This window comes from Dermacentor variabilis, chromosome 3 (assembly GCF_050947875.1).
Source record: "Dermacentor variabilis isolate Ectoservices chromosome 3, ASM5094787v1, whole genome shotgun sequence".
Taxonomy (NCBI): Eukaryota; Metazoa; Arthropoda; class Arachnida; order Ixodida; family Ixodidae; genus Dermacentor; species Dermacentor variabilis.
Window position 1 is genome coordinate 57,507,469 of NC_134570.1, and position 15,111 is coordinate 57,522,579.

The window sequence follows — 15,111 nt, forward strand, 5'->3', positions numbered from 1 at the left end:
GCGCCAACAGTTCTGGCACAATTAAAAGCTGTACCCCTTGGAAAGCGCATTTAACGCCAGCGAACAAGGACAGAAAGGAGACGACACCACAATGTGCTATCGCTGTCGTCTCCCTTCTGTCCTTGTTCGGTGGCGCTAAATATGCCTTCCAAGTCAGTTTACCAACACCCCCAACAAATGGCAAAGCTTTACCACCCCGCGTGTGGCACGGGAACCAGTATACGCTGCCCGTAAAGACCCGCACCAGCCAAGTTACACCGCCTTCATTTTGAGCCGTGATAATGCTTTGCACATTTAATATTTAATAGTCAAATAAGAGTTATGATGAAGGCCGTGTGCCGTGAATGTTATGTTTCATGACTTTTGTTCGCGGGCCATCATTTAAAAAAAAATTCTGAGGAAAAATCTAATCAAGAACGGAAGACCTGGTTTGAGCAAACTTGGTGGTCGAATAGTATATAGTATTCATATACAGCATATACGCGGCATTTATAAACATACAACATACGAACACCTAAGTATATTGGGAGCCGCACGGCGACGCCGATGGCGAAAGTTCGCCTGGAGTGTCCGTATAATTGCTATCGCAATAACATATATGTTGCATATGTCGCGATAGTTCTGCTGTGCGAACGTTCCCGATCCTTTTTAGTATTTTCTCCTCTTTCCTCGCTTTTTTTCAGTTTATTGCGGGTTACACGCAGAGAAAGCAGTCAAAACAAGCGCTTGGCTTGCGCTTCCCGTTCTCCACCCTCGGCGGTAGCGACGTCCCATCGCTGGCGCTTTGCTTGCCCTTCTCGCTCTCGAAGCTCGGGATTTGCACGAAGTCGGCGCTGCCGCTCTCGTGCGAGCTCCCGCTGCCGCTCGCGCCGAGTGGAATCCGTGGGGCGAAAGGGCGCGCGCCGGCAAAACCCCGGCTCTTATACCCCTCTCCTTCCCCCGACGCGCGCTCTGCCCCCTGCCCCCTTGCGTGACACTGGACAACGGACAGGGACGGCTCGACTTGGAACAGCTACGCTGTTAAAAATTCAATGCAAGGAACAACAAGCTTGCACGGTTGCTAGACGAAGCTACGCTCGCCCGTCTTTCCCTTGCGCTTCGCCTGAGCGCTCGTGTTCTGAAATGTGAACTGTAGCAAAGGTCACAATAAAATCTCCGGAGACGCGCATTTGATTTCGGATCAACCGTCCGGGTCAGGAAACGGCTAAACGGTGGAAACTGCATTTTTGTGAACCCGTCTGACCCATTCGAAAGACCCGAAATACGTTATATTCTTTCGCCCGCTTCGGCCGTTCATAGTTCGCGACTGCAGCGGGACCGTGCTGCGATATCGCTCGTTTCAAATCATTGTGACGAACAATGAGCGTACAGACACACATACACGACGGATGGAACGTCTTTTCGAACTCCTGGTTGAACGCTCAAAGCAAAAAAAAAAAATAGAGAAAAAAGGAACACCAAAGTGTGTTTGTCTTCTGCGAATCTGGTCTCCTTTCCCGTCCTCCAGGCTTCATTCTTTCGCTGCCTCGTCGTTATTTTTATGTCTCGTCGATGTTGAAGCATCTAGGAGCTAAGGGAGAACGCGGTGAATGTAACTACACGCCACTGTTCGCGCTGTCCATTTGAAGAGCGATGGCAGCTCTGCCGCGGAAGAACATGGTGTGATGGTGGATGGGGACTGGCCTCCGGGATTACAGCCATTATGTGGGCGTCTCTTTTTTTCACCTCTTCTGCCGTTTCCGTAGCAAAGGCGACTGCGCAAAGCGAAGAAGGGTCAATGTCGACTCCCGGGGTGCTGGACCGTAGCAGCGGAACGGAAAGACAAAGGACTCGTTTTGAGCTCTGTTGAGCGTATCCTGTGTTGTCTCTCGCTCTATATAAGCCACCGGTTCCTGCCCTTTCTTCTTCTTCTTTATATTTTTGATCTCTGATCTTAATCGGTGGCTTTTGTATAACTTTCGCCCGGTCGTTTCGGACAGAGCCGGTTTTCGTACGAACAAAGAGAGTCGAGACGACGTGGGGGCTTAGCCGATTGCGATTCGAATGGGGGACTGATCGCAGCCGCTGGGGGGGTGGGGGGGTGGGGTGGTTCTGTTTCAAGTGGTTAGTCACGCCGACGATTTGCTTACGACTTTCGTTCGCCAGTTTCTTCTTTTATTGGCTTCACTTGCGCGAAACGTTCAGTGAGGGGAGTGCAGGTGTCGAAGGCGGGATTGCTAGGATGGGTGAAAGGACCCCGCGAGGCTCTTCAGCGGCAGAACGCTTTATACATTTTTGAATGGCTCTCAGTGTACGGCAAGACGCGTGACCACGTGGTCTTCTGGCATCGCCCATTCGGTCTCTATCGACAGGCGCGCGAGTATTGGTGAAACTTCGCGAGACGGCTGATCGACCTAGGCTGGAGCGCGCGCGGTTATTGCTTATACCTACGTGGTCGTTTCACGCAACATAAAGATATGACTACGCGATGCTATTCGATGAAGCGAGCTTTGTGGTATAGGATATGACTGGACCATTTGCAGGGCGTCACTGGACGACAGTGCAGCATAAAGTAGTGAAATAGAGTGTATACCAATCGAAGGCCATTTGCGTTGCTGCACAGAACCACGCTTGTTTACAGGGATGAACCTTGTCCGCTTTCGTGTGCGAGCCTCGACTTCAATCTCTTAACCTTCATCAGGAACGACTCGGACTATGGGTTAGTTAAAGATTATGTCTATTTGTCTCCTCTCCGAAAGCGTTACTGAAAGTACTTCTGCGTTAAAGGCAATGACGCGTCTAGACAAGAGTATAGCTACAACTCTGCAGTAATGCTCCTACACAACTTTAGAACGAAATCAATTAAAATCCAATCGTTTACAGAACAGTAAGTGCACATATTAGAGGAGAGTCCTAAGGTCAGCAGGCCGTGCCGGTATCTTCTATACACATTAATACATAAATGAAGCACACATATATAGCAACGCTGTAGTTTTCAGAAAAACGAAATGTAATCGATGAACACAGAAACACCTACAAAAATAATCATGAGCCATTTCACTCTGTGAAGGTGAATGTCATAGCAAATTTAGTGCCGGTTTGTATTTTTCAGGACGTAAAGATCGATAGCTTTGTATGAGAGCCGATCGTTAAGTCGCTTGGCCAGCCGTAATTTCGCAATCAGTTAATTCCAGTTTCCACTCTGAGGCTACTGGAGTGCAGGGTTGTGTATTTATTTATTTATTTATTTATTTATTTGTTGTCAAGGTGTTTCCTTACAGGGTACGCAAGAAGGGAGAGATCGAATTCGGTGCGGAGGTTTTACCATGCGAGCAATCAGAACTGGCCCCGTACGCAAACGCTGGTGTTTCGCCTGGCTGACCGGCGGTGCTTTTATTTATTTTTATTTGAAAGGTCGGCAAAAATACAGTATGTCACACTTCTACACATTGTTGATTGATATGATGATGATGCTAGGCGAAATGAAGCCTTTCAGCTATTTAGCTCTTCGCTACCAAGCCCGCGGTAATAATAAAATGCAATTAAATATGAAAAAGTAAGAAAAGTCGGCAGATCCCACGCCCTGATGGGATAGGCCGAAGCAATGTGCGGGGAGCCTGCCAAGTTAACGAAATGAGCATGAGAGCACCAAGACGTAGGCGACTGTTTCATGACCTACATGACACGCATGTAATGACATTCATGTCATGTTCTATCATTTACGTTCGTCATACACTCTTGTTATACTATGCCGATTTTGGTACATACCAAGTTACCGAAACGAGCATGAAAGCACGAAGACGTAGGTAGCCCTTTCATGACCTACATGACACGCATGTAATGACATTCATGTCCTGTCCTATCATTTCTATTGGTCATACACTCTTGTACTATGCCAATTTCGGTACATGCCAAGTTACCGAAACGAGCATGAAAGCACCAAGACGTAGGCGACCCTTTCATGACTTACATGACGCACATGTAATGATATTCATGTCATGACCTATCATTTACGTTCCTCACACATTCTTGTCATACTGTGCGAATTTCGGTACCTACCAAGTCAGCGAAACGACCATGAGAGCATCAAGACTTAGGCGGTTGTTTCATGGCCTCCATGACACACATGTCATGATATTCATGTCATGACCGATTACTTATGCTCGTCATACACTCTTGTCATACTATGGCAATATTGGTACACACCAAGTAAACGAAACGACCATGAGACATCCATGAGAGCACCAAGACGTAGGCGGCTAGATAGTAGATATTGTCAAAGTGGCAAATGCTGGCCAAGAAATGATTCGCATTTAAAAGAACAGATATGTGACTGTCCGCATAACCTGGACTGTAACCGTAGCAAACAGTCTTCTAACGTTCACGGGCATTTTCGCAACACCTCACGCGAGGTTTCGCACAGTGCAATCCTGCACGGAAAACACGAGACAATATCAAAGCCAAATACACACACACACAACAGGCATCTCCTCTTCGTAAGGATCGCGGAAGAGCTTTAATGATGCTCAGTCACCACTTCAGTTGAGCAGTGGCACCGCAGTGGTTGGAGCGGCGACTCGTTCCTAAACACGGGAGTAAAAGAGCTCATTAAAGCGCGATATTGAGCGCGTCGAAACTTCGCAGAAACGGACAAGCGGGAACGCTGCGAGCGTAAACGTGAAATTTTCTCCACCACTGCCTCGACGCACTCGTTTTTAGCGAGTTGCAAATGCTTAGACAGCTTGTGGCAGAAATTGGGACGGCCATATATTACAATAGCAAAACGGACTCGTTTAGACAAGAAAGAAGGAAACTGCCATGGCACATGGTTTGTAGTATAGTATAAAGAAGCGGATACGCCGATGGGCAGCTAAAGGCGATTAAAGGGTGCTCGCGTGATGCTTTTAACCATCGACGGGAACCGATTGAGGAAAGATTGCGACCCAGCTTCCTTCTTTTTTTACGTGCAAGACAAACGTGTCACGCCACGCGCCATGTGCATTCCTTCTACTGAAGAACGCTGCCACCTCTTGCTCTAGCCTTAATCCTACCCTGCATAGTCGAACGCTTTTACAACGAACGCCTCTACAACGAAACGACCTGTATAACGAAATAGTAATTCTGTCCCGGTTGTACCGTGAGCTGTGTGGTGCGCAACCTTTACAACGAAGTGACCTGTATAACGAATGATTTCCGAGGCCCCAAGCACTTCTTTTGCGAAAGCGTTCGACTGTATCGCGGAACATCTGCTTATCACTGTGCTCGTGTGCACTATTGCATAAAGGAATGTTGGGCTTCCTTCTGAACGTAGCACGAAGCTGCAAGATGAACCAGGAGTTCTGAACTAATTATACATCACGTGGACGACGGTTAGTGAGCTCAGTTGGTCGAGTAACTGCACTGATTAGGCGCCATGGTCCAGGCTTCAGTGCCTAGAGCAGGAAAAGCTATATTTTTTTGCAATTTCTGGCTACGTTCTAGCGGATGGCAACACCAACCGAACCGATGTCAATTTTTCTGGCTTTATCTAACCTCAAGCTTGGTATTGTTAGATGGGACGCAAGGATCATGGGATTGCTGGCAAGCTTAGCATTCCGACTGGACAGTGCGTGAGCTTTGCCAAGCCGTCAAGAGCTTCTGTCCAAGCAACTCGACGTCGCGGTCAGCGACTCTCCAGCCGAAGGCTACACGTTTGCCAAGCGGCTGCTACTTGGCGATGGTGTGAAACCTCAATCGCTGTTAGCAGCCCAAACTGACCGTTATGTAGAACCAGCTAATTGCTGCAAGGAGCGAATGTTCGGCCACGTCCGCGAAATGACGTCGACTCCTCCTCCTCTGATTGCCTCGTGATGACGTCATATGCGGGAGTGAAGGCGCAACATCAGGGGCGGGGTCCGGCGGCGTGTTGACAAATTATCCCCTTGGACTGGCCGCGGGACAAGCTAATCGATTTCTCTCGTCTGGGTATATAGGTAGAATAATTACATTAAAAATAATTCTGTGTGCCTCGAGTGTGCTCCGATATGTAAAGTGCGCAGACATGTAGTTTGATTCGACTCAGTCATGCATGTAGACTGCTGTTATAGTGTGCTCCTATAACCATGAAGGCAGTCGTAAATATTTGAAGTAAACCAGTTTCTCGTTTCCTTCAACCTACCGACCTCGTCTCCTGAGCATCTAGCAACCCTCGGAGATAGAGACGGACGACGGCGTGGATTCATTTAGTCAGCTTAGTGCGACGGCAAGCGGCCCTCTGAAGGACGCCAACGACGAACCACGAACCCAGAATCAGTGCCCTAACAGTATACACAGTGTATGCCCATGTCGAGTGCCAAATTCACGACCTTGCAACTGCCATTTTTACGTTGTCTGTTTTTTCTTCTCCCCGTTGCAGCGCTATTCGTGATGTAGTGTGTAGACTCCAGATCAGAAGGGATTTGCGCAGTTTTACTAGTTGAAGCAACTACTGGGTTCCGCAGTAGAGGCGCGAATCTCTTACCTTCGCACACGGATGCGCGTACGTGCTACTTTTCGCGAATCATACGTTGGGGCAATTTTCTCCGCTTCCGCGTCGAAAACAAAGGGATAAAGCAGCGAACGGTGCTGGCAAGAAGCAGACAAGCGAACGCCCCGAAACCTGTCAGCTGCTGAGCCGAAGCGGCGCGAAAACGCTTCGCAACAGCCAACGCGAAACGAAACAGCGCGCGTCCGGAAATGGTAAGAACAAAACCGGCGGGAGAACTTGCGCCGTCTGGCAACCACCACGTATTCTCTTTAAGCTCTCTGCTACTCTCTGCCTCGCGCACACTTCTTTCTGCTGGAAACTCAGCCTCTCCTCTCCTAAACCCTCTAACTCCTCCGGTTCCGTCTCTTACTCTTTCTCGCGTTCCTCCTCAGCGGTTCGGTGACCAATGGGCGGCCAACGACGCGCTCGGGTCAGGCCGTGCAGACGACGCACAGCGTGCCGCCTCCGGCTGCTAGCTGCTGCCGCGTCTGCTTGTTCGGGCAGCCGCCGATACACAGCGCGTGGTCGTGCGGTTATTGTTATGGTGCGGCTCTTGGTCGCACTCGCGAAGCGAGAAACGACTTCTGCTCGCGGTGTGCGCCGCGGCGACGCATGACGGAACGTACGCGACATCGAAGCACCAACCACCGTCGGCCGGCTTCTGACAGACGACGGGGACGACCGTGTTGATTTCTAACCAGAGAAGATGCCGAGTTGCTCGGGAGGCGGCGCGGCCGTCCGTCTGTAAGCGAGTGAGTGAGTGACGCGATCACCGCGTATGTACTGCGGTTGCCGGTGTGTGTTTGTGTAGCGTGCGTGCCACCGGCCGTCCATGTGCTGATGCTCGTCCGTCGCGCGTATGGTCGGTGCGCGATTTTTCTCGTGCCGTGAGGCCCGTTTTGTGCTTCTCTCTGGTGGTGCGGCGGCGAGCGGTGCAAAGGGGTGTGTGTGTGCGTGTGTGTGGTGATGCGTTTCCCGTGGCGTGGATGTTGTTCACCTGCTGCCGGAGCGCGCGACGCGTGCTACGTCGTCGAGCCGTGGCCGTAACACCTGTGTCCGGCGGTTTCGGCCGCTGACGGTGAGTATAGTAGTAGCGCCACATTCGTATTCCATCTACGCATGCTTTGCAACTATTTCCGCGGTCATGCTTTGGGTTCTGGCTTAATAAATCGTCCGCGCGCGTTAATTACGATTTGTCTGTTAGTGGCGACAGAGCAAATGCGACCGCGGCGGTTTTGCACAAATCTTCAGGGCTTTTCTGGCTAAAGCGTGCACACTGACCAGTAAAATGGCACACATATTTGTAAACAACCGCCAAAACAAACTGCGCAATTCAAGGCGATAGACAGGCGAAAGTAGCGAGCAATTCCAGCGCGTAAAGGCTCTGGACTCGCCAGAATTTGTTGCACAAGGAAGACGTGTATAAAAACAGAAATACGAGCCGACGCTCAGTTTCAAGCCTTTCGTGTTGTGATTCGGGTGTCTGTCAGAATACTGTATAAAATCCCGACGTGACAGAAATTACGTACTAGCATATGCTAAATATTTGACCACATCTGAGTGCTCATGCCACTTAGCTGACCTCAGATATTATACTCGGACGTTTCGCCTGCTATAAAGAAATAGATATACGTTACCGTCGCTATCATTCTGTTGAATTAAGCGTGCTAGAACAGCTTTCTAATTAAGTGGCTTTTTACATAGAACGTTCATTAGCTATGAAGAGGATGTTGCTGGCAACGCTGACTACAGTAATATCCGTGTGAGTCACAGCAAGTGTTGCTTTTTCGCTGAAACTTCTGACTGCTTTCGTTAAGATCCCAGCTGTGGATTTGATAATCTAATAAAAGCGAGTGGTTATTACCGCGATGTCGTCTGCTTTATCTGACATTTACCCCTCAATCTGTGCATTGCGCCATTGTTCTCCATACAATTTTCATGACGCATATTTTTTATCATCCTTTCGACAGGCTCCATTACATTCTTTTATTCTCTCACACTCATTCACGTGGGTACAGTCGGAACATGCTGCTAATTATGTATGCGTTTCCAAACGACCCTACATAGCACGCGAACGAAGTTTCAACAATGAAGTAACAATATGCGGGCACTGCGGTAAAATACTGACGTGGGAAATGGTGAATGTAGGCACTGCGAATGTGGTGAAATATATGAAAATGGGACAGCTGAAATACACACGATCCGCTTTAGAACGAATATTTCGTATTCGTTCTATTCGTATTATTCGTATTAACAGGAGCAGTGTATGCGTACAAAGGTGAGAAGTTGGCGAACTGCACTCTAAAGCGATGATAATTAGGTAAACGTCTCCCAATTGTCCAGTTTATCCGATAATTCGTATTAACCAAGTTTATACTGCTGCCAATTTATACGCACAAAGGTGAGCAGTTGGGAAACAGCGACGCTGAAGCTGCGTTGAAATAATTATGGGATATCGAAAATTTCGAAAATGAACCGAATAATTGCGACTGTTCGATTCGTACTTGAGTCGAGAACTCTCCGTTCGAAACTGCCGAATATTCGTTTCCGTTCGAATTTGCGGTGTAATAGCGCTTATTAGAGCCTCGTTGAAGAAAGGTGGATACAAGTAGGGGCTGTTTCGAGTAATTCTGCAGGAGGAGATCCGCGTTTGCTGCACAGATGCATCGGAGCCCACATTCTCAGAAATTTCGCACTCTAGAATTGTCGTAAGGGGAAATTCCAGACAGTCCTTAACGCTGCACATTTTACTAGCGAATGTTGCCAGCCGGCAGCGAAGATCACTTACGAACGAAGAGCTTTGTGAATTCGCCTCTGCAGCTCCTCCCCATAAGAGTGAGTCAGGTAACATCAACCGAATAATTCGCGTACGCCGCACATTCAGTAAGATTGACTGGCTTGTAGGCAGCCTATAGGATTCTTTATCTCAATTTAGGCAGAGCAAATAATTATTTTTCCATTCTCACCGCGTTTTCATCCCGTTAAAACAATCGGCGGTGCTGTAGTATTATAGCCCAACCTTCTTCGATGACCACAACACTTCGCGTGCATCTGTTGGTGTGCTATCCCCTTGTTAGATTATTGCAAGACGATGTTGGTACCAGAAAGCTGAAAGCAGTTCGTCATTTGCAAGCTGACTGAGTGTTTAGTTGTGACTGGCATTACATCTATGTATCAAATGATGAAAATTACTTCAACGAAACACTTTGCTGGGCTAGTCGGTGCGTTATTATTTACCATAACTGTGGCGCAGCAAATGACTAGGTACGACATAAGCAATGTAGACAAACGCGCCTGTTTAGGTTGCTTTTTATCGTCCCTCTTCTTTTGTTGCGCCAAAAATTCTGGTAAACAGAGAGGCAAATAAGCCATTTTTTTAAAACCAAGAGTACTCCAGGCAGTCTTTATACCTTTCTTAGAAATGAGATAATATATAGTATTCGATTCAATATGCGAAGGTCGCTTTCCTCGAATATTCGTATTCGATTACATTGGGACTAGCTTGGACTCCTGCAGCAGCCATGCTGTCGACGCACTGGAGATATAGTTAAGGCAGTTTGCGGAAAGTATACGTAGTTAATCGTCTTTGTTGAGGGGATTGAGTGCACACATATTTTTTCTTTATTCAAATGAAGATAAAAGAAAAATGTAGGCACCTTATAATGGGGACGGGTACTCCTGTTCGCATAGCAGAAACTATATATATATATATATATATATATATATATATATATATATATATATATATATATATATATATATATATAGCAGGAAAAATATGCAAACAAAACCACGTCATAGGGCCAGAAATCCGCAGCACACAGTCCTATACACCCACGAATATATAAATATAAATGGCAAAGGCAAGTCGCACCACAATCGAGTTCGTAAACAAACTCATAAACACTCACAAGCGGCCCTGATGTAGGCTCTGATGAGTATGTAAGCAGGTGATAATACATAGAATACAAAAGAATATAGAATGTAATATAAAAGCGCTAATAACTAAAAATAATACTACATATATGTATATATGGCTGTAATACGTTTGTTGTACATGATAGCGATATTTGTACTAGATCTACGATGACAAAGCGACGTAGTTGAAAGCTGTGTAATAATTCTGGCGTGGCGCTAACTTAGCTATCACCCAAGTGAGTTTGACAGTGGCAGCTAATAAAGGTTATTTCATGCAGTTTTTGTGTGACATGTTGCAGCTATAGTCATGTTTACTTGCCAGAAAAAGTCGCCAAAGAACAGAAAGCTTCATTTGTTCTCTATAAAAGATTCAATCTTGTTCCTTAATGACAAGGGTGTTAGTCATGGTACGAACCAGACTCCTTTTATACACCCATAAGGACGTTAAAATGTTTAGTGTGTGCCTATAAACAGCCTGTGGACTTGCGGTACACTATTTGTGGGCTATATATATCCCCAGAGAAGTTTGTGCACGTCGAATTACATGGCAGCAAATAGAATTGTTAACGTATTTGTTGGAAATAAATCATATAGACATTTATATCTGAAGTACAAGTGTTGTCAGAGAAACTCCAGGAGTGAGCTCGCGAAAAAAGAATAATAATAATAATAATAATAACTTACGAAAAAATGGCTCTAGGTCTTGCAAGTGTATTCCCCTCGGCTATCTACGCGTAGCTCGCACCGTTTCTGGAGTTCGTGGAAGCGAGCATGAGAAGACTTCATGCCGCCTTCTTTTCTGCACATTAGTGACAACATGTTTCGATTGCTGCCGCGTCTTGATGACGCCTCCCTTTCCGCGGCGATATCATACGAAAAAAAAGAAAAGAAAAGAGAGAGAGTGAGAAATCGCAGAGTGACAGTTCGGGTGAGTGTATGCAATGTGTTAGAGCATGTGTCCGGAAGCTGGTGTCTGGCCAGGTATTCCTAGACTGGTACAGTACATTGTAGGCCATAGTCGTGCTGTCGTGCGACGACAAGAACAACCGTTGCAATGAGGACGGATCACGACAGTGCCACCGGTGGAAATGTTTTGAGCGCGCCAGTGTAGAAGTTTTGGTTTGTTGTTTGACCTTCGCGGGGGCGCAGGAAGCCTCTAGCATCCGAAAAATGACATCGACATTGTGCTCGTTTTTGACGTTCGTGATCTCAATTTATTAGAGGGAACTTAACGGTGACCTCGTCATTCGGCATTTTGTCGCTTCGCTTGAGGGCCATGCCGGTACCACCGACTTTCATCTCCGGCAGTGATGCTTAACGCAAATGTGGGATCACTTCTTGTCCCCTTTCCAAAAGTTCGTCCGGTTTCTTCTTGTTTGTCTGACAGTGTGTGTGCGTGTGAGTCATGCTTTTTCGAATTCAGTTTATGTTTTCCTAAATCGTTGTGTGAGATCGTGTGACACACATGTCTTTTTAATTTCTGATCCTCTCCTATCGTGCGCGCAGTAAAACGGTGATTTTCGAGCCGTAACTGTTTCACACGTTTCACGCGTTTCACATTTGCAAAGGTATGTGTGACATTGCCCGGCTCTGGGATCGTCTTACGCCGATTCTCTTCTGTCCTCCCGAAACCTTTTGCTGCAATTCAGTGACGTGGGTCCTCGAAAATGCTTACTCACCCTTATACTTGCTAAATCATGTTGCTTGTCTCACGAGGGGTTTTCACTAGCATAGCTTAATGTTAACTCTCTGCTCAGAATAAGTGTCCATCGCGTCACTCGTGTAACCTTAAACGAAATGCGCCAGCAAGCCGATCCAGTGGGTTACGGCACGCAACTTTGTCTCGTTAGTTTACACGAAAATCCTTGAAGTGAGAAAAAAGAAATCAGTCCCGGAAGTTTTTTTTTCGTAAAGTAAGGTACACAAGCTAACAGGAATGTCAAAAGAGCCAATCAAAAATCTACAGGCAGACGGAATTTATTTTTACTTGCGATAGCAGCTTGATGCGTCGTGAGTAACACCGTGGTCGTTAGAGATCGTCTGAAGCCCCTTATGTGTTATTTGTGCATCCCGAATGTGTAATTACGAATAATTGTTCTCGCCATAGTAGGTTATAATTATTCCTTGCGCTGGTACGTGTCGTCTTGTGTGAAGCCACTATTGCGTCATAAGTCTAATCTCGCGAAAACAAAACAAAGCAATAAGAGGCGGGAAAAGGCGCTAAATTGTCCAGCACACAAACAAACACACACACGCGCGCGCGCGCGTGCGTTCAAGCACACAATGCACTAGTGTATAGCTCGACTATCTGCCTAAAAAATGTGGTTCTAGACATAAATGTTTTTTTTTACATATGATATACATATATACTGGAGTATTCCGTGTTTATCAACGGGGCATTTAGAAGAAAACACAAAATATCTAATCTGCAACTAGAGCTCCTCCTTCAGTTAGCTCACGACGTCGATATACGCCTCGAGTAACCTGCTTCGTAAAGGATCGAGTCTTAATTGCACGAGTGATTGTTTCACATAGGGCGTCAAAATATAATTTCTGCTTTTACTGTCTTCTTCGCATCGGTGCGTCCAGGTCATGTTGTAAAGGTCGAAAGCCTCGCTGTTGCAAGTCTTTTCAGTCGCAGCCCTGTACGAAGAGGATTTCTAGCACAAGGATAAGAGTCGTACAGAAGAACTTTCGCAACAACTTTACCCTGCGTACCTGGCAGACGCGTAGCGTTCAACGTGATACTGCGCGGGCAATACAAAGCCGCGTGGCCGGCCTGGCCAAAACTGCTCCGCAGAGCCCTTTAATAGCTCCGCACGAGGAAATTCTCTCGACCCCACAAACCGCCAGAAAGTCGCCGACGAAAAAAAAAAATTAAAAAATCGCGCAACGCGTGGGGTATATGTAGTATAGTATATACCTTGCTGGCACATGTAAAGCGAACGCGTTTTCCTATGGGTCTTGCATCTGCCGCGTACGAGCGCACCACACATACGGGCACACGCCTTTCGCACCGCGCATGTTACCTGCGTAAGTGTGTGGACCGCCGCGATTCGGCACCTCACGAGTTGGCGCGCTGTTTCTATTCTATTAAAGGGCGCGCACGATGCTGCGGCTACTCTCCGACCTGCGTGGATGTTAACAAAAGAGTAGAGAGAATGAGAAAGAGAGCGAGGGAAAGAACAAAAAGAAAGAGACAAGGAAGATTAGAGCATTGCTTCGGTTTGTAAGAAGTGCGCGCGTGTGCGTTTCTCTCTCTCTCTCTCTCTCTCTCTCTCTCTCTCTCTCTCTGCGGTTGCATCCCGGGCGCAGCATTCGGTCGTGTATTAAGCGCGGTGGCGGCGGCTGTGTACGGGAATGATGCCTGCCCGGTCCATTCAGAGCTCCGCTGTGCGTCCGGTTTCGAGGTAGCGGGGCGGCAGGGGCGCCCAGCGCAAACACTAACGCCCGAATGCGAGAACGAAGGCGACAAGGGCGAGAGAGAGAGAGAGGGGGGGGGGGCAGCAGGTCGGGCGGAGCACGCGTCTTTGGGCAAGGCGCAGCGGACGCTTTTTCGAGGCCTTTGCCGAATTGAAAGCGCGTGCGGCCGAGCGTGGAAAAAAAAAGCAGCCGGGAAAAGAATGGAGAAAGGAGTTGGCAGAGAGGGAGAGAAAGAGAGATGAGGGAGGAGAGGAAGATCATCACCCGAGAAGCGGGCCACGTACGAATGGTATCAATACAGCGCTTCGCTGGGGCAGGGAGGCGATGGTTGCGGAGACGAGCAAATGGAAGCCGCCGTCGGTGTAACCCTTTATAGTATAGTAGTAATCCTAGTTAGTAGTAATCTTAAGTGTTGTCAAAGGCTTGTCGAAAAATGCGATGAACGCAAAGGCACTAAGAGATAGAAATTTTAAACTTCTATTTGTTGCATTCTTTGTCGTAATTTCAGACGGAGCCGCTTCTTGCGTTGAGTTATGAATGCTTCTGACAAGTGGTAAATGAGAGGAGGAAAGAAAGTTATGCAGATCTAACGTACATTTCGGAATCGGTGTGAAGCTAAGTCTTAGTGAAGCGCTAAATTAGTTGTTACACACCTAACACTGCGACGATGCGTTCAGTTATGTTTATTTTCGTCCTGTTCGACGTGTAATTCCATGCAGCGTGTTTGTTTATGCACCGCAGAGGTTACAACCTTAATCTCGACTGCCGAAACCGGCCTAAACGTGTGTATGTTATCACGCATGTCGTTGGAAAAGTTTCCCAATTGAAGACTAAATTCATGCAGTTAATATGTTTATGCACTGAGCCGATCACAAGCTGTGCCGTAATGCAAACACTAAATCAGGCGGGCGCACTGTGCGAGACTTCTATACGCATTGACGTCACGAAGACGAAGGCTTGTCCATGGATAAGGGTGCGCGAATATTATAAACTGTCAAATATGGAATCCGAACAGTGTCCTTTTCGATTTGGTCTCCGAATCGAATAGTCACTAATTCGTAAGTGCAAACATTTTTCGAATACATTTCGAATATTTCAGTATGTCAGCCGCACGCAAACAAAGCTAATATTGGAGCAAAAGTGCGGTAAGTTTTCATCCCCGCGCGGGCGTAGTGTAGACATAAAGCATGAGAACTTGCGTAGTGGAGCAGGTTATAAGTCACTTAGGTAGCCACACTTGACAGGCTGTACAGTGATCATTCCCGCTCGCTGAAGATCCCTGTAGA

At 47.2% G+C, this 15,111-nt stretch overlaps 1 protein-coding gene across 4 annotated transcripts in view; it reads left to right on the forward strand.

The window, feature by feature from the left end:
• The window catches only part of Rbp (RIMS binding protein), a 456,906-nt gene that overhangs the window by 11,916 nt on the left and 429,879 nt on the right, over positions 1-15,111 (forward strand). Inside the window, exon 1 of one of the 4 annotated variants that reach the window (XM_075685261.1) lies at positions 6,933-7,562. The exons of the other annotated variants lie outside the window; for them this stretch is intronic. The gene's annotated coding sequence lies outside the window, so the exon portion shown is untranslated. Of the gene's footprint in view, positions 1-6,932; positions 7,563-15,111 lie in introns of those variants that run through there. 4 annotated transcript variants of the gene reach the window in all.